General features: G+C 47.8%; 1 protein-coding gene and 1 non-coding gene across 2 annotated transcripts in view; both read left to right on the top strand.

The window, feature by feature from the left end:
• MAPK1 (mitogen-activated protein kinase 1) overlaps positions 1-3,860 on the top strand; it is a 118,905-nt gene extending 115,045 nt beyond the window's left edge. The window contains exon 9 of the mRNA XM_025474946.3: positions 2,175-3,860. The gene's annotated coding sequence lies outside the window, so the exon portion shown is untranslated. The remainder of the gene's footprint in view (positions 1-2,174) is intronic.
• An 11,524-nt stretch (positions 3,861-15,384) lies between these two features.
• Positions 15,385-15,491, top strand: LOC112677056 (U6 spliceosomal RNA). Its single transcript, XR_003146825.1, has one exon. It is a non-coding gene; the product is annotated as a U6 spliceosomal RNA (small nuclear RNA).
• The last annotated feature ends 4,799 nt before the right edge of the window (positions 15,492-20,290 follow it).

Genomic DNA, 20,290 nt, shown 5'->3' with positions numbered 1-20,290 from the left:
TCTCTCTCACTCTGTACTGTCTCTCTCAAATAAATAAAATATTTAAAAAAACACAAGTCTCTCCAGAGAGAATATTTGTTTGCATTTTGACATATTTAGTTGCCCTCCCAGCCATCTCAAGCAGGTTTCCTCATCAGAATCAAGAACACAACATGATTGGAGTGGCAATGTTTCACTTCTCCCTAGGATGATACAAAACTAATAGAAACCTAGGGATGAGCTTAATTCATTATATATGGATGCCCTAGGCAGTGGTTCTCAAAAGTGTGGTCCATCTGTGCCCTACCCCCTAATAATCTGTGTTTTAACAAGCTCTGCAGAGCATTCTGATGCTCACCCTTGAGAACTACTAGCCTATAAAGAGAGTAGATTTGATTTGTACTGGGGATCTCTTGCAGGTGGCCCATATGCAGACATCTGGAGAGCCAGGTGGGCCCTGTCAAGTGTAGTAAATGAACGAAGGGTATCTTCGGGGTGCCACCTGCTTTCAAGGTGCTGTCCTGGAGGCCTGGTGGGGAAATAGCTGTCAGATCACCTCTGACCTGAGCCATAAGAACCATCTCCTGCTCATGGGAACCCTGCCATGGTCCCCTGCCTCACCAGAATCCAGGCCCACCAACTTCACACTTCAGCCAGTGCTTCAGTTTGCTTGTCTTGCTTTGTTGCAGTTACAGGAAACTTGAGTGTTACAACAACATGCTTGGCGCTCTGTGGTTGATTCTGTCCTGACTGGACATCCAGAGAGAAAAAGAGGCTTGGTAAGAATAGGAGGCAGTATAAGTGCCTGGATGGCTCAGTCAGTGAAGCATGTGACTCTTGATGTCAGGGTTCTGAGTTTGACCCTACAGTGGGTGTAGAGATTACTTTAAAAAAAAAAAAAGGACGGGATCCCTGGGTGGCGCAGCGGTTTAGCGCCTGCCTTTGGCCCAGGGCGCGATCCTGGAGACCCGGGATCGAATCCCACGTCGGGCTCCCTGCATGGAGCCTGCTTCTCCCTCTGCCTGTGTTGTGTCTCTGCCTCTCTCTCTCTCTGTGTGACTATCATAAATGAATAAAAAAAAAAATTAAAAAAATAAAATAAAAAAAAAAGGAGGTGGCAGAGCAAACAAATGTTTTACATAAATGTGTTTCCTTTCCTTTTCCTTCCCCTTCCCTTTCCTTTTCCCCTTCCCTTCTTTTTTTTGGAGGGGGAGGAGGAGAAAAAGAATCTTAAACAAGCTCCGTGCCCAGTGTGGAGCCCAATGTGGGGCTTGATCTTACAACCCTTGAGATCATGGCCTGACCCGAACTCAGGAGTTGGACACTTAACCAACTGAGCCACCCAGGCGCCCCGAGTGTGTGTGTTAAGGCTTTATTTGAGAGAGAGTACCAGCAGGGGGAGTGGTAGAGGGAGAGAGAGAGAGAGAGAGAGAGAGAGAGAGAGAGAGAGAGAGAGAGAAGCAGACTCCCCGCTGAGCCAGGGAGCTGGACATGGAGCTGCATCCCAGGACCCTGAGATCATGACCTGAGCCAAAGGCAGACAACTGACTGAGCCACTTAAGCACCCCACCAAATGTATGTTCTTTACAAAGACCTTCAGATTCTGGTTTTGATCATTGGAGTGGCGGGTACAGTAGTTAATAAAAGGCATCTTGAGAACACTGAAGCCCCCCAAGCTATGAGTGCACACACATGTGTTCCTTGTGAGTGTAGCAAGAACCTCCTCTGAGTTGTCCGAGAAGAGGTGCCTATAGACCAGAGGCAGAGCCCACCCCTTCAGAGCTACCTTGTGATGTGTAGGCCTGAGTGGTTCCACGTAAAATGACCTTTTTGCAGGAGTGGCTTTTCTCTTACCCTATTCTTTTTCCCCACTTTCCAGTTTCTGTCATGTTGGTTCATTCTTTTCACTTCTCCATTTTCCTAATGCTGCTGCTAATGTTGTTTTAACGTAGGTCCTTTTTTAAAAAAATTTTTTTTTAATATTTTTAAAATTTATTCATGAGACACACAGAGGCAGAGACAGGGAGAAGCAGGCTCCCCACAGGGAACCCGATGTCAGCCTCGATGCGGGACTCAATCCCAGGACCCTGGGACCACGACCTGAGCCAAAGGCAGATGTTTAACCACTGAGCCACCCAGGTGCCACAGCGTGGGTCTTTTTTAACTCATAGGTTTGTTTGTTTGTTTTTCAATAGGACAAGGGCTCAGAGGACTGGACGTGCTCAGACATCGGTGTTGTTCTTCCCAGTTCTTGACCCCGGTCCTGTCTCCAGCCCGTCTCGGCTTAATCCACCTTGACTCCTTTGAGCCGTTCGGAGGGGCGGTTTCTGGTAGTTGTGGCTTTTATGCTTTCAAAGAATTCCTTCAGTCCAGAGAACTGTTCCTGGCATCCCTGTGTGTGTCACCCACCGGTGACCTGTGGCAGTATGTACTTTCAGTGCACCTACTGCTTACCGTTGCTTTAGTCACTAATCGCTTTCTGGTTTGAAAGATGCAGTGGTTCCTCCCTCTCCTGAATCCTCCCTATGTACCGCCCTGCTGACCCATGCAGTCACATCAGAGATAGTTCTTTCCAGATTGGCTCTCGTCACTGGCCTCTCACTTTATGATAGGGAAGGCTACTACCTAGGGCACTTTAAGTCAGTGACAGCCCCTTATTTGCACATCACCTTTTCACCATCAGCGTTTCCCCGGAGCAGGAGTGTTTGGAAACAACTGGGATGTCGTTGCAGCCTGCGGCAAGTGCTCCCATCTCGGGAACCTTTAGGGGCACTTGCCCGTGTCTTTTCTCATATCATGTTAGTCACTAACATATTTAAGGTTTGTGCTGTTTGCCCAGCTTTTAGAATACTCAACCATTTTTCTAAATAAAAGAAGTACTGCATCCAGCAACTTCACTCTGTAGATTTATGTGGTTTCTTACACCATTTATTGAGGTATAACACTTGCCCCAGATGTGTCATCTGCAGTACTGTTTGCAAGGCTTACACAAAAAGATTTAAAGTGACAGCTGCACTCAGGATTTAGTGAGAGATGTACACAGGTCACAACAGGGTGCTAAAGAAAGTGTCTGGAGAAGCAGCCAGCAGGCCACCCAGCTGTCATGGGGCAGAGCTGCACACACAGGTGGTGTACGTATATCCCCGAGCTACTTCACATGGTGTGCCACGTTCAGTGTAACCACATTCAATGCCTCAGGATTTAGCAGAGAGGAGCCCTGCGTCTTTAAATGAGAAAGTGTACAATTCTTTTTCCTCCTACAGCATGTCAGCATCTCAAGTTCATTTTTCAACCTACGATATAACAATTTGTAATAAAGCCTTCATGAGCTCATGGCGTGAAGCACTGTTCTGTCGTCAAGTACTCTCAAATGTTTCTGATACTGCTGAGCTAAGACCATGAGAAAAAGCTAGCACTAAGTCATGTTTGGAGCTCTATCCCATATTCTCCTGATCTCTTTAAGTATTTGTTCCTGCCACTGTACACTGTGGCGTTGACTTGGTGTTCTGTCCCAGTGCGGTGCCTCCTCTTGACTCCCCCACTGCTCTCTGTGGTGAGAAATTTGCCTTGTTCAATAATTACTGTACCCTCGCATGACTGTTACAGCTTTCTGTGCAGAGATGACTGTCCAAGTGCCACATGCCTATGATTGAAACGAAAAATTTATTGTTACCTCTGAGTTTGTGTTCCACGGAAATGCTATCCAGCAGATCACTTAGGAAAAATAATTCTATTTTTAGCTTTTCATTTCTCAGCTGTCCTTTTTTTTTCTTGTTTGATTTTTGACAGCAATGGAGAATGGGTTATATAAAGACTGCCTGCTAATATGAACAGAAATGCACTTGTAATTCATGAAAATAAATGTACATCTTCGATCTTCATATTCATGTTAAGATTCAGTGTCAATTTCCTCTGGATCAGCGTGTCCAAATGGACAGTCAGCTTCAGTTGTGCTTGGAGCAGAAATGCTTACGGGCCTCCCCTTCCCGCCCGGACACTGCCCCAACACTGGTTTACACAGGATGATTTAGAAGGCATTTCTGTAGGGTCCTAGTTTCCTAGGATCAACTCTGACATGTTCCTTTACTCAAACCATAGGTCTAAAATACTATATCAAACTCTGATGAAGAGCCCAAACGTCTCAGGTTGGATTCTCTGGTTCTTTCTAAAGAGGGCCTGCCTATGTGCCCCAGAACTGCTCCTGGGCATGGCGGGGTGCTGGGAAGGGCTGCCCAGTGTCACTTGGCCCATACCACCTGGGTCAGGGTGTGGATGCTCACACCTCATGGGCTAACGATGGACGGCTAACTCAGCCTCAGAGATCGGAACCACATCTAGATTCTTGCCCTAAAATACGTGATTCATCTCCATGCTCAGAGCTGCCAGGCCAAGGTCAATGCATCCGGCATTGACAGAATAGAAGTTTGATTGTTACTTAATAACATTGGTGAGTCAGTTTTCATTTTCGAAGAAGCAGTGACAGTTTTCTTACTCTTCTTTTGTTCTTTTTTTAATGGAATGTTAGTATTATTATGAGGTTAATTTGCAGTCCTCTAAATAGAAAGCCATAGCCTTGGTTACTAATACCTGAGGACTCGGGATCCCTGGGTGGCGCAGCGGTTTGGCGCCTGCCTTTGGCCCAGGGCGCGATCCTGGAGACCCGGGATCGAATCCCACATCGGGCTCCCGGTGCATGGAGCCTGTTTCTCCCTCTGCCTGTGTCTCTGCCTCTCTCTCTCTCTCTCTGTGACTATCATAAATAAATAAAAAAAAAAAAAAAAAAAAAAAAAAAAAAAAAAAAAATACCTGAGGACTGTGGGCTGTCCCACCCTCCTCACTGGTACTGTGGAGTCAGATTAGCATGAAACCACTAACTGCATTCTAGAATCACTGTAGCCGTAAGTTGTGTGCTTTTTATTAATCATGCCAAACTTGGTTTAACAGGTCAGAGAATTGTCATAATCAAGGTACCTGTGAAAAGTACTAGCTATTCTATGTGCTAGGCTCGTCATTTGGATCTTCTTATATCTCTAAAAATGTATCCACTTAGGTCATCCAAATTCCTATTGGTGATACTGAATGCCTCCATCTTAGTATGCTCAGAGAAACTTTCAGACCAATAAATGGCTTTTTTGGTGTCTAAAACGTAAAGCAAAAAATTCCTGTTGAAACATTCCAGTCTTTTCATTTAGTATGAAACAAAATACGTAACCAAGCCAGTGGAATGGATTTGAGAGAACTCATGACGACTCTGTGCTGACACAAGTCTTCAGAGATAATGGAGACACGCAGACCATTTTGATGCATGGGTAGGAAAGTATCATTGTGTTAGTGTGCAGTACACAGTACGTGGTGTGTTCACGGTCAGTCCTTCTGCTGCAGGCATAGGCGATGGGTATGCAGAGTCCTGTCAGTGTTTGGAGCCACACATGGCTCATCAGTGGTTGTATCTGAGTGAGGAGTCACACACATATGCTGCCTGCGCCACATGCCACATAATGTTCAGACCATTCAGAGGAGACTGTTTTACCTTTATTTGCTTATATGTTAATACGGTTTTTAAATTGGTAACTTTTATATAGTACGGTAACAGTATGTTAATACACACCTACATATGCACACATGCTTTGGGTCCTTCCATAATACTTTTATATTTGTAAATCAATGTTTTGGAGCAATCCCAAGTTTAAGGGAAATATTTTTGTAAATGTAGTGGTTTTGAAAATCTGAGCAATCCTTTTGCTTATACATTTTTAAAGCAGTTGTGCTTTAAAATTGTCATGCTGGTGTTTGAAATACGATACTCCTATAGTGCAGATGAGAAGCATGTAACAGTAGATATGTGGTCTCTCTCACTGTAATCCAGTTGGGCATCATGGATCGGGAATGAGTAGGAATCCAGAGGAAATTCTCTGGGGTTGCACCAGGTTTACCTAAAGCTCGTTGCCTTTTCTGTGCTGTTTATCCATGTAGAGCACTCGAGAAAGTTCTGAAACTGCTTTGTATCTGCTTTGTACTGTTGGTGCCTTCTTGGTATTGTACCCCAAAACTCTGCATAGATTATTTAGTATAATGGTAAGTTAAAAAAAAATGTTAAAGGAAGATTTTATTAAGAATCTGAATGTTTATTCATTATATTGTTACAATTTAACATTTATTTGTGGTATTTGTGATTTGGTTAATCTGTATAAAAATTGTAAGTAGAAAGGTTTATATTTCATCTTAATTCTTTTGATGTTGTAAACGTACTTTTTAAAAGATGGATTATTTGAATGTTTATGGCACCTGACTTGTAAAAAAAAAAACTACAAAAAAAAATTAGAATCATTAAATTGTGTCCCTGTGTTACCAAAATAATATAGTACTGTGCATGTATAGCTTAATTGGAATTTCATATGTGAAAATATGAAGTGGTCTAGTCCTTTATTACAATGCTTCCCAAATAAGTGTGTTTGTAATTTGACTTTGCTTATAGTAATCAGTGATAGAACCATAAGATGGTGCTCTGAAGGCCAGTGGGATTTTAGTGCTCCATCAGGTTTTCCAGATTGCTCTTCAGATGCGTGGCAATAGATGGGAGAAGTCGTCATTGCTGGGAGTCCTGACACAGTGCCCATGTGCGTCTCCTCCTCTGCCTTGCTAAACTGCAGCAGCTCTGTTGCCAGGGAAGGTGTCCTCGGCGGCCTTTTTTCAGACCAAGATGTCATGAATGTATTAGGGACTCTTGAACATTTGGTTCATCTCTATATTGGGCATCAGGCAGTGATTTACTTGCAGGACAAAAATATTGGGAAATTTTCTGGTTTGGTGATGTAGAAAGAGCACAGGCTTTGGGCCACTCCTTGTGGTGTACATTCAGACCTTTGACCGTAAACTGGAATTTTGCGTGTCGTAAAGATTATACAAATATATTTTTAAGTTTCTAGCCCACTACTTCAAAACAAACACTAAATAGCAGATCATCCTAAATCCTTTATTTATTTTATTTCTTTTGTATTTATTTGTTGTAAGGCAGCACTAAGATGTCTGCTAACTGAACTACCTGCTTTCTGTTAATCTGAACGGGGAAAAAACCTGTCTGAAAAAAAAAAAAACCTGTCTGAAACTTTCTGCAGGGAAATGAGCTGATCTCTCCTCAATTGGTGGGTATTTGAAATGCTGATGGAATTTTCACCTTCCCTTTCCTTTGAGAAATCAGCTCTGTTTAGATCCTATAGAAACCGATTATAATGGTCATTTTCCTTATTCAGCACAAGGAATTCTATTTTCCACATTAATTATGATGAGCTCCTTGTCTTAGCAGTAGGGCAGCCATTCCAGTTGGCAGTCTAGATTTGCATCTTGGTTGATTCTCTGTATTTAATCAGAACCAGAGCGCTCAGGGCTGACCAGTGGCCACAGAGTGGCTCTCTGGGAAGTGCAGAAGCCAAGCCCACGTCACGGGGTTACAGACCAGGTGGAGGCAGGTGCAGACCTCCCTGAAGCCCCAAGTGTGGAAGAGGGAGAGAGGGGTTGGGTGTGTCCACAGGGGAGCAGTGAAGGCAAGGTTTTCATGGGTGACCACACTTACGTCTTACGAGGGAAACGGGGGGTGCGGTGGGGACAATGTTGCTGGGCTTCACAGGGCTGAGGGCCAGCGAAGGGGTGGGTCAAGGTGGGCATGGCACAGGGGCTCTTTCTCGGAGTCTGGCACCAAGGGAAGCTGAAGACAAAGGTCCTTTGAAGAAAAGGTAGAGAGGAGGAAAGGGAATGAAGTTATGCCCCATGACAGGTGTTTTTTGGGTGAAGTGGGAGAGTCTTTCGAGAATAAGGATGACCCAGTGTGAGAAGAGGAATCAGGAATGCCTGTCGCTGTGAAGCCTGACTGAGGTGGTGCCGAGAGTCTAGTGAAGTACTGCCCCGTGGGGCCTGCATGTCCTTCCCGTCAGCAGCATTGGCGGGCTTGGGCAGAGCAGAGGCCCAGGGAGGCTGGGGGAGACAGGTGACGCGACAGGGGTTCCCTCTACATGTTGGGGGTAGAGATGCTTTTCCCTTTTAATTTCTCGGTCAGGAGCAGGGAAGCCATCGCCCCATCTTTCAGTAAGATCAAAAAGTAACAAAGCCTCTTGTCAGCTGTGGACATGGTAAGACTGGAAGGCCACATCTGTGGTGGGAACGAGAGGCGGGGTGTGCAGTGGCCTGGGGCACGTGGGACACCGGGGCCAAAGCTTTCAGGGCCTGGCGGGAGGTCTCAGACTGGCGGTCTGGGCGCATGAGCTCCGGCTGTCTCCTTGCAGAGGGTCACCAGGCTGGCAGAAACCACCTTGGAGAGCCGGGGACCGTGGTCCGTTACCACTCCCAGAAGTCTGGATGCCCCCCGCCCCCCTTTTTTCCCCTTCTAAACCGTGGAGAGTGCCTTTACTTCCTTCCCAAAGCGCACTCCACACTAAAGCATCCCCATTTCCTGGGGAGCCAGCAGACCCTATAGAGGCTAGAAAATGGGGGCTTTCTGTGATTGGGCCAACTGCCCAGGAGGGAGGACAGCACTGGCGCAAGGCGCGCGATGGGGACGCGGGAAGCCGCTCCAAGGAGCCAGTGCCGACTTCTTGTAAAGAATCGCGTTTTTAATTGCTTTTTTGTTTTTTAAATATTTTATTTATTCTTGAGAGACAGAGGCAGAGACCCAGGCAGAGGGAGAAGCAGGCCCCATGCGGGGAGCCCGTCGTGGGACTCGATCCCAGGACTCTGGGGTCACGGCCTGGGCCGAAGGCGGCGCTAAACCGCCGAGCCCCCCCGGGGGTCCCTTTAATTGCTTTTGGAGGCCCAGCTGGGCGCACGCATCCCCCACAGCAATGATCTCCCAATTTTAAAATGTTTTCATCACCAGAGCCCTTTGATGAGTTCAGTAAAACTGGCCTGCGAATAGGCGAGGGCGGGCGGCCGCGCCTCCCCTGCCTCCCGCGCAGGCGCCAGAGGAGTCGGGGCCCGGAGAAGGGCGGGAGCCCCGACCGGGACCGGGACCGGGACCGGCCGCAGTGGGGCCCCGGGTGACCGCCCCGCCCCGCCCCGCCCCGCGCGGCCCGGTGGAGCAGCCGCTCGAGCCCGCGGCAGGGCCCCGCGACGGGGTGCGGGAGGGTCGCCCGGCTTGGGAGTGCGGGACAGTCGGGCCCGCGGAGGGGCAGGGGCGCTCGCCAGGCCGCGGGAGCAAAGCCGGGGCCGCTGCGCCCGGAGCAGAGCCTGTGGCCGGACGGACGTCGTGGGCGCGCGGGGGAGAGCCCGAGAGGGGCGGAGGCGCCGCTGCCCTCGCTGCGCGGCGTGCAGGCGGCGGAGGGCCGAGAGCCGGGACCCAAGCGTGTTTCCCCAGGAGGCCCGGGATCCCCCGCGGGCACCGTGCGCCTCGCCGGAGGCCAGGGCCCGCGCCGTCCGCCTCCACTCCCCGGGGCCGGGGGGGCCGCCGGCGACCTGCGTGAGGACGCTGCGGGAGGCGGGGGTGTCCGCCCCCGGGACTCGGTCCGACCGCGAGAACCGCGCAGACCCTCCGTCTCCCGGTCCGCGGGCTCGCGTGGGCGCCGCACCTCGAGGCGGGGAACCCCCACCCCCACCCCCACCCCGCCCCCACCCCCACCCCGCCCCGCCGCCCTGCTGCCCGGGAGCCGAGCGCCCTCGCCCTCCCCGGCCTTCTCCTTTGCGTCTCGGCGGTTTGGCTTCGCGTTGTGCCTCCCGGAGGTACGGGCCCGCCCTGGCTCCGGGCCGCCCGGGTCCTCGGCACCACACCCCGCCCACCGCTCCAGCCCGCGGACCCCGGCCCCAGGACCCCGGGGCGGACGCAGGAAGGGCCTGGGACCACAGGCCCGAAGCCGCCCTGAAGCCCGCCACGTGGGCTGCCGGGCCCCTGTCCCCCAGATTCAGACGGCAGCCCCGGGGCACACGGAGGGCCTCAAACGCAGGGGACACGTGCCAGGAGGCTTCAGGCTTCGTGCCAGTCTGGCAGCTGGAGAAGGGCCGGCGTCCGACTAGGACAGCGGCGTGGACGCTGCCGCACCTGGGCCTGGGGCCGCTGCAGGCGGGGCGAGAATTCCAGGGGGTTCTCTCCCCAGAATCATTTTACTTTTTCCCATCGCTGCTTTCTTATGTTTACTCTGGACAAAAAGTAGATCTTGGGCTGTGTACGTTTTGCTCCCCAACACTCTAATTCGGGCATTAAGTCCAGAAAGCAGTTAACTTACCCTTTACTTCTTGGATCATGAGGCGCCCTCTCTCTCACTGGGGGTTCTCAAACCAGCTTGGTCAGTTCCTGACCCCCCACATCTCCCAAAGAGCTCCTCTCCACCAAATCCAGCTGTGCAGTCCCTGTTGCTCATGTCCCTACTTTTCTTTTCTTTTTTTTTTAAGTAGACTTCATTGCCTTTGAGTAGTTTAAGATTGACGGGTAAGTAGCAGCTAGCGTGCAGGCTCCGAGACCCCGGCCCTCCCCTCAGCACTGGTGACCACAGACCCTTTTGCTCTGTCACTGCTAAGCTTTTGCCTTTTCCAGAATGTCCTGTAATTGGAGATACGCAGACTGTGGCCTTTTCAGATTGGCCTCTTCCGTGTAGCAATGTGTGCTTAAGGCCGCTACGTATCTGTGTATGGCTTGACAGCTCATTTTTCCTCCAACCTTATTGGGATACAATTGACAAATAAAATTGTATGTATTTAAGGTGTACAATGTGATAATTCAAAATACATTTACTTCGTGGAATGATCACCGGTATCAGGTTAACACATCTATCACCTCCCACAGTTACCTTTCTTGTGTGTGTGTGTGTGTGTGTGTGTGTGTGTGTGTGTGTGTAGGTAATGGGAACCCTTAAGATCTACTCTTGGCAAATTTCAAGTCTACAACACAACACAGTATCATTAACTAGAGTCGCCACGCTGTGCATGACATCCCTGGAACTCATTCGTCTATACATGAAGGCTCGGACCCTCCGACCAGCATCTCCACATGTCCCCCACCCCCCAGCCCTTGATAAGCACACTCTCCTCTCTGTTTACGACAGCACATTTCTGTTCATCGCCAAATAACACTACACTGTATGGATGCACCACAGTTTGTTTATCCATTCACCTGTGAAGGGCATCTCGGGTGTTTCCCATTTGGGCCAATTGTGTATAAACCTGCTCTAAACCTTCGTGTGCACATTTTTGTGTGGATGTAAGTTTTCAACTCTTTCCGGTAACACCTACCCCGTGGTCCATGACAGCACCAAACACATGTATTTAAAGGAAGAAATGACATGGTTTCTCTACAGTCTCTTCAGAAAATAGAGGGCACACACCTGATTTATGAGGGCAGCATTACCCTAGTGTTCCAAAATCAGATAAAGGGACTGCAAGAAAAGAAATCACAGTATCTTTCATGGCCATAAGTGCTGAAATGTTCGACAAAATATTAGAAAGTCAAATTTTTTACAAATCTGACAATGTATAAGAAGAATTACAGGGGCACCTGGCTGCCTTAGTCAATGGAGTATGTGGCTCTTGATCTCTGGGCTGGAAGTTTGAGCTCCACATTGGCTGTAGAGATACTTAAAAATAAAATCTTAAAAAATAAATAAACAAATCCCTCTATGCCCAGGTGGGATTCATTTCAGGCATGCAATGCTGGTTCAACATTAGGGAGTCAATTAATGCAATCCATCATATCACCAAGCTAAAGAAGAAAAATCACATGATCATATCAATAGATGCAGAGGAAGCATTTGACAGAATCTAACATCTGTCATCATAAAATTGCAGCAAAGGGACGCCTGGGTGGTTCAGTGGTTGAGCATCTGCCTTCAGCTCGGGGCGTGATCCTGGGGTCCTGGGATCGAGTCCCACGTTGGGCTCCCTTCATGGACCCTGCTTCTCCCTCTGCCTGTGTCTCTGCCTCTCTTTCTCTCTGTGTCTCTTAGGAATAAATAAATGTAATCTTTAAAAAAAATTGCAGCAAAGTAGGAATAGAAGGGACCTTTCCCAACATAACAAAGAATGTCTGCAAAAAACCTGTAGGTACATGTCAATTATACTTCAATTAAAAGATCAATAACAACAACAAAACCTACAGATAACATTATTAATGTTGAGAAGCTACATGTTTTCCCAAAGTCAGGAACCAGGCAGGGGTGTCCTCTTGCACCACTCCTGTTAAACATTATATTGAAAGAGTAAAAAAAAACAAAAAAAACAAACAAACAAAAAAAAAAAACACCAACCTAGGATTTTGTATCCAGTGAACATATCCTTCCAAAACAGAAAAATACTTTCTTAGGCAAAAGCTGAAAAGAATTCAGGGCACCTGGCTCACTCAGTTGATAGAGTGTGTGACTCTTGATCTCAGGGTTGTAAGCTCCACATTGGGCACAGAAACTACTTAAAAACAAATTTTTTTAGAAAGTTTAAAGACTGTGTTGCCAGTAGATCCACTTTGCAAGAAATGTTAAGTTCTTCAGAGAAAAGGAAAATTATATAGGCCAGAATCTCAGATCTACATAAACCCTTTTTTTTTTTTTTTAGAGAGAGAGAGAGTGCAGGAGGAGGAGCAGAGAGAGACAGGGTGCAAGTCTCAAGCAGGCTCCACACCCAGCACGGGGCTCAGTCTCACAGCCCTGAGATCACCACCTGAGCCAAAATCAAGGGTTAATTACCTAACTGACTGAACCACTCCATCCTTTTAAGTATTCCCTCTCACTCCTTGCTTGCATGGTTTCAGACAAGAAATCTCAGGTGACTTTCACCCTTGTTTCTCTCTAGGTGAGCTGGTTTTTGTTTTTGTTTTTTCTTCTGGCTTATTTCAGGGTTGTCCCTTTATCTTTGGTTTTCTGCACTTTGAATATCCTATGCCTACATGGACGGTGTTTTATATTTACCCTGCTTGGTGTTGTCTAGGATTCCCTGAATTTGTGATTTGGTTTCTGTCATTAACTTTGGAATACTCTTGGTTTGTTTTCGTTGGGGGTTTCTTGTGTGTGTGTTTTGGTTTTTTTCCACGATGGAGTCACACCAAGGCACACACACTACCTTTAAAAAGATATTTTATCTTTAACCAGGGCCCTACTCCATTTTTCTTAGCACTTATTTTTTTTAAGATTATGTTTTTAAGCATTCTCTATATACAGTGTGGGGGGGAGAGGCTCAAACTCACAATGCTAAGATCAAGAGTCACATGTTCCACCAACTGAAGCCAGCCAGGCACCCCGCCCAGAACTTATTTTATTGCAAAAACGAGATGGTCACAAATACCACTTTGTAAATGGCTTATCTCACTTATGGAGAACTCATTTCTGTGCTGAGGACAAGAACTCACCATCACTTAGGGGCCAGTGGTGCTGGCTAGACTGCCGTGCTGACCTCTGGCTGGAGGGACAGGCTCCCACCTTCAGCCTCTGTGGACCTATCTGTCCTTTGTCTGTGTGCTGTTCCTGTGTGTTCTTGTGCAGAGAAGGGGCCCAGGATGCCCAGTGAGCTTGGAACATGAGGTCAGATTCTGTTTAGCCACCCATTCCTGGATAGCCTCAGTGGACACCACTCAGAAGGTGGCCATGAATTGTGAGCACACCAGTCATGCCTCCAGAGCTCGGGGACATCTCTGGGGCTCATGCTGGTTCAGCCACAAGGCCCAGAATGCCAGGACACCTGGGTGGCTCAATGGTTGAGTATCTGCCTTTGGCACAGGGCATGATCCCGGGATCTTGAGATTGAGTCCCACATCAAGGTCCCCACAGGGAGTCAGCTTCTCTGCCTCTTTCTCTGTGTCTTTCATGAATAAATAAATAAAATCTTTTTTTTTTAAAGCCCAGAATGCCTGGCACCTGGATGCACTGATGGGCACCCCAAGGCTGATGCTCACCTACACGCCACAGCCTGTGAAGGGGTGCTGGGTATCCAGGCCCCATCCCCAAGAGTAACAGAGTGCTCACAGGCCAGAGCTGCTGCTGCAGGTGCCCAGGCCTCTGAGCCACACATCCACCACCACTGGCCCTGCACGACATGGGCAGTGAGTCCCAGCCATTATCACTTTAAATGTTCCTTCTGCTCCTGTCTTCTTCCAGAATTCCCATTCTGTATAGGCAACATCCTTTTTTTTTTTTTTTAAGATTTTATTTATTCATGAAAGACACAGAGAGAGAGGCAGAGACACAGGCAGAGGGAGAAGCAGGCTTCCTGCAGGGAGCCCAATGTGGGACGTGGGACTTGATCCCGGGAGCCCGGGATCACGTCCTGAGCTGAAGGCAGACACTCAACTGCTGAGCCACCCAGGCGTTCCCTAATGCAGCATCTTTTATAATTGTCCTTCAGTTCTTGGACATTCTGTTACTTTTCTTCCTCTTTGCATTTTAGTTTGGAAAGTTTCTAGTGACATATCTTCAAGCTCACTGATTCTTTTCTCAGATGTGCACAGCCCACCCATGCACCCACCAAAGCCATTCTCCATTTCTGTTAATTATTTTAATTTCCAGTATTTCTTTTTGATGCTTTCTTAGAGTTTCCATCTCTTTGCTCACATTACCCATTTATTCTTGCATGTTGCCCACTCTTTCATTAGAGCCTTTGGCATATTAACCATTGTTGTGTTAAATTCCCCATCCAAGGGGGCACCCAGCTGTCTCAGTCAGAAAAGCATGTGACTCTTAATCTTGGGCTTGTGAGATCAAGTCCCATGTTGGGTGTAGAGATTACCTAAAAAATAAAATCTTTAGGGCAGCCCAGGTGGCTCAGTGGTTTAACGCCACCTTTGGCCTGGAGCATGATCCTGGGGACCCGGGATCGAGTCCTACATCAGGCTCCCTGTGTGGAGTCTGCTTCTCCTTCTGCCTGTGTCTCTGCCTCTCTCTCTCTCTTTCTCTCTCTCTCTCTCTCTCTCTCTCTCTGTATGTCTCTCATGAATAAATAAAATATTTTTTAAAAAATTAATTAAAAAAATAAAATTTAGAGGAGCTCAGGTGGCTCAGTTTGTTAAGTGTCTTGCCTTCAGCTTAGGTCATGATCCCTGCATCAGGCTCCCTTCTTTCTGCCTGCTGCTCCACCTACTTGTGCGTTCTCTCTCTCTCTTTGTGTGTGTCAAATAAATAAATCAAATCCTTAAAAAAGATTTTTTAAAAATAAAATCTTTGAATTCCCTGTCCTGCCAACATCTCTGCCATAGCTGAGTCTGGTTCTGAGGCTTGCCTTGTCTCTTCAAATTGCACCTTTTTTGTGTGATTTGTTGTTGTTGTTGTTGAATGTCAGACAGACACTAGGTAATAGAACTGAGGTACACAGCACTTTAATGAGAGGTTTGTATGTTTTTCTGGCCAGGAAGTAGGCTCAAAGGCTGAGATTTCCTCTTGTCTCCTTGTTTTTCCCCTGTTGTCCTTGGGTGTCCCTAGAGACTCCTTCTTCAGTGGAGTCAGCCTTACAGCAGTGTTTGCTTTGGCAGTACATATGTTAAGATAAGAATGACACAGAGAAGTTTAGCATGACCCCTGTGTGGGGATGACATGCAGATTCATGAAGAATCAGCCTTGCAGCTCTTGCAGCTATAATCCTCTAGGACACAGGAGCCCTACTATTGGGGCGGGAAGGCATCCTTGGATCAGATGATTCAGTCTGTCTTTTGTTTTTTTTTTTTAAGATTTAATTTATTTATTCATGGGAGACACAGGGAGAGACAGAGACATAGACAGAGGGAGAAGCTGGCTCCCCATAAGGAGCCTGATGTAGGACTCGATCCCCTGACCCTGGGTTCGTGACCTGAGCCAAAGGCAGACACTCAACCACTGAGCCACCCAGGTGCCCCTAGGTCTGTCTACTTGTGGGCCTGTGGCCTGGCCTGTGATCCTCACAAGTACTGCTTCTCAGGTCTTTTTTGCCCCTTAGGTAAGACAAAGGCTACAGGGGACTGGAGTTAGGTTGATCCCTTCCCCCATGTTGGATGAGGCTCTGGGGAAGTTGTCTCTGTTGCTGGCTGGCCTTTACTTTTTTGTTTTGCTTTGGTTTGTTTGTTTTGGTGGAGAATGAACTATCTGGGCATATTTCAAATGCTTACATGTCCCCTCCTCCTTATGTCAAACACAAAGATGTTTTGCTCTAATCTTCACCGTGAGAACCTGGTGGGCTGCTTGGAGGTAAAACATAAACATGTGCCCCTTCCTTAGACTGCTTCACTTAGGGTGAGTTTTTAATTCTCAAGCTAGTCCCTGCTCAGCCTTCAGCATTTCATCGACATTACCATTTAAGGGGTCATGTAGGTGGTCCTACCAGTTGCTGGTTCCACTGGCTTCTGCTGCTGGTAAGTCGGGATACTCTTTGCCTATCTTTACAGTTTTGGGGAGGGGCTGTTGTTGTCCTGGGACCCCAGTTTTCTAATGGATCTAAGAAAAATCCTTGGTTTTCAGGGTTTTTTTCAGCTTTTTTCTTGTTTTGAGGGCAGGAATGATGACTTCCAAGTTCTCTGTGTGTTGAAGCTAAACCTGAAGGCCTTATCTTTATGCTTGCTCCCTGGTGCCTTTCTAACAAGTGCATCTAGAAGGGTGTTTACTCAGCAGGTGTGGCTGGAGAAAACTATTAAGAAATATCTCTGCGGGATCCCTGGGTGGCGCAGCGGTTTGGCGCCTGCCTTTGGCCCAGGGCGCGATCCTGGAGACCCGGGATCGAATCCCACATCGGGCTCCCTGCATGGAGCCCGCTTCTCTCTCTGCCTGTGTCTCTGCCTCTCTCTCTCTCTCTGTGACTATCATGAATAAATAAATAAAATCTTAAAAAAAAAAAAAAGAAATATCTCTGCATCTGATTTTAACACAGACCAATGTGAACAGCAGTGAGGGGGGGTAGTGCCACAGGAGCTGGGACACTTCTGTTATGGGTGACCAATAATCAAATTTATTTTCCAAAATATAAGAAAAATCATAAAAATACAAAAAAAAAAACTTGTCTCATTCCCAACTGTTAGTCAATCAACGACTATCATCTGCTTACATGAAGAAAAAACCATTAGAAACTAGAAAAATGCAAATTAAAGATGAAGTGCAATGCTGGGACACCTGGGTGGCTCTGTCAGTTGGGCATCCGCCTTTGGCTCAGGTCATGGTTCCAGGGTCCTGGAATTGTGAGCCCCAAATCAGGCTCCTTGCTCAGCAGGGAATCTGCTTCTCCCTCTCCCTCTGCCCCTCCCCTCCCTGGATGCGTGATCTCATGAGTGCCCTCCCTCCACAAATAAATACCTTAAAAAAAAAAAAAAGAAAAAAAAAGATGAAGTGCCAGTTTGTGCACACTCTACTTTCTGGCTTTCTTATGTTGTTTGTTTGCTCATCTGTATTTAGCAAAAGCAAAATTACAAAAGCCAAATGTTATGAAGTTGTAAGGAAACATGTGTCCTTTGGCATTGCTAATAGTGCCGTAAATGAATACACTGAAATCTGGCAAATTTGACAAGCCAGTCAGATGTGTTTTGACTCAGTAATTCCATTACTGGGATTTTGGGGGAGATTTTTTTTCCCTAGACAATAATCCAAGCGAGAACAGCCACATGGACAAAAGTGCTTGTACCAGCACTATTTGAAATCCCAAAAAGAAAGTAAATTGTCAAAAAATCTTTAAAAAAAAAAAAAAAGGAAAGGAAACGAAAAGAAAGGAAATAGCCTCCATGTCCTTCTTTAGGGAATGGTCTAGCAAACTTGCAAGTCAATACAACAATTAGAGTCTTCATGTCCCTACCCCCACCCCCATGCTTTCGTCTCCCAACATGCGAATCCCAGCCACACTGGTGAGTCAGTTTTATGTCCACTCCTCTGAAACGACATTGCCCCCTCTCTTGCCCACTTGCTGGGAAGTTCCTGTGTGTCTTGCTCATCTTGGTACACCTGCCACCTACTTCAGGCTCTGGTACAAAGGATCTAAAAGGCTAAGGTGCATAACACGGGGCATAGGTCCTCTGCACCCCCATCACTGGGAGCCTATTGGAAATGCGGAATCCCTGGTTGAGGAGGGTAAACTTCATGACATATAAATGTTCCCATGATTAATAATGCGAATGCAGGGGATCCCTGGGTGGCTCAGCGGTTTAACGCTGCCTTCGGCTCAGGGCGTGATCCTGGAGACCCGGGATCGAGTCCCACGTCGGGCTCCCTGCATGGAGCCTGCTTCTCCCGCTGCCTGTGTCTCTGCCTCTCTCTGTGTGTCTCTCATGAATAAATAAATAAAATCTTTAAAATTAATTAATTAATTAATTAATTTAAAAAATCTTTAAAAAAAACTAATTCGAATACAGTCTCAGGACCCACCTCAGATGTACTGCATTTCGCCAGACACGTTTTAACAAATTCCCAGGTGATTTGTTTACATTTTGAGACACCCTGTTATGTTGGATGTACAGTTACTCTTAAAATATAAATTCCCATCATTAGTTACTATTTCTAGTCATAACATATACTTTCTTTTTCTCCCGCACTGTGGGAGGCTGCTCTTTATCTTCTCTTGGACTCCTTCATTTGCACAAAGCATGGAGAAATCACAGTGGCAGCTGGCCGGCTCCAAGGACGGCATGGTGCCATGGCAACGTCTTCCATCAGTAACTTCATTTCATCTCTACTTTTACATCTTTCTCTGCTCAGTCCTGAAGCTGGGAATTTTTTTAATTTGGAAAGAACCTAAGATGGCTTGTGGTTGCTATGCCGACAGCAACTGCACGCTTCCTAATGGGCTTGAATCTCATAAAGGAAACTTATCAGCAGATCAGACAATTTTAACCCCAAGGGGCCGCAGAGAGACTTCCTCCCCTCCCTTGGCTAAGGATGGCCCTGGGGCTGGTGAGGCTCCCTGTCTGCTGCATGGCTACCTGCCAGCCTGCTTTGAAGTCACACCCCAGCAGGCTGCTCGGCCTGGCCAATCCAAGGGTTTTAGGCAGGATTTGGGGACAGAAGACAGGCTACAAGACCCTTAGGAGACTTGCTTTAAATGGCTTTTTAAAAATTATTTTTTTTAAAGATTTTATTCATTTATTCATGAGACACAGAGAGAGAGAGAGAGAGAGAGAGAGAGACAGGCAGAGGGAGAAGCAGGCTCCTTGGAGGGACCCCGACGTGGGACTCGATCCCAGGCCTCCAGGATCTGGCCCTGGGCTGAAGGTGGCACTGAACTGCTGAGCCACCCGGGCTGCCCTTAATTATTTTTTTTAAACTGAACTTTATGCCCAACATGAGGCTAGAACTCATGACCCTGAGATCAAGGGTCACATACTTTACCAACTGAGCCAGCCAAGCACCCCACTTTAGGAGTCTTTCTACCCCCAAAACCCAGAGTATTTGCTCGCTTCGGGCTGTCAAAACACAGGCCAGGCGGCTTAAACACAGAGATTACTGTCTCACGGTTCCAGAGGCTGAAAGTCCAGGATCAAGGTGTCGGCAGGTTTGCTCTCTCCTGAGGCCACTCTCCTTGGTGTGTAGATGACAGTCACTTCTCCCTGTGTCCTCACATGGTCATCCCTGTGTGTGTCTGAATCCTAATCTCCTCCTGTAAGGACACCAGTTAGACTGGATCAGGGCCTGTCCTAGCGACCTCATTTTGACTTAATCACCTCTTTGAAGACTCTCTCCAAATACAGTCACGTCTGGAGGGACACAGTTTAGCACGTAACAACCAGCCAGACCGGCTCCTCTGGGAAGGCAGGCAGTGCCCCGCGTGCGTGAGAGCCTGTGCAGGCCCAGATCCAGCACGTGACAGCTAACGCACCGTCGTGTTCACACTCGGGGCTGCAGAGCCTCCCTTGGGCGCGGAGACAACTGCAACGCCATGGCTTCCATCCTCCAGTCCACCTTTGACGTGTGTAGCCTGATCCACCCACCCGTGTTGGGCTCAAGTCCATAATCGCCAGGCAGGTTGCTGGCAGCTGTTGTCCGACACCGATGAACCCCAAGGTGCCATGCCATCGTGCACCCATGCACTCCACCACCCCTTCTCCTCCTTGGTGCTCCTCCCAGAACCCTGGGCATCACAGAGCAGAGAGCGGGGCGTCTTGGGGCCCAGGCACTCTTGGGTCATCCTGCAGGAGGGGCTCATCCAGCACACGTTCCAAGCATTGCAGATACAGCAGAGGACAGACCAGGTCCCTGCCCTCAGGTGGCTCATGTCCTGGCAAGGGGAGACGGACAATAAACCAAATAGAACAAAATGCAGACCAGTAGTATGGGAAGGGGGGGTAGGGGGGTTGTGAGGAGGAAAGTCAAAGCCAGGAGAGGAGGAAGAGGGAGTGGTGGGCGAGGGCCACTGGTCCCCAGGGCCTGGATGAGACAGCTTCTCTGCTGAGGTCACATTCGAGCAGAGTCCTGAAGAA

This window comes from Canis lupus, chromosome 26, assembly GCF_003254725.2.
Source record: "Canis lupus dingo isolate Sandy chromosome 26, ASM325472v2, whole genome shotgun sequence".
Classification (NCBI taxonomy): Eukaryota; Metazoa; Chordata; class Mammalia; order Carnivora; family Canidae; genus Canis; species Canis lupus.
Note: the sequence above shows the minus strand (reverse complement) of the source record. Positions and strands in the feature narration are given on the sequence as shown.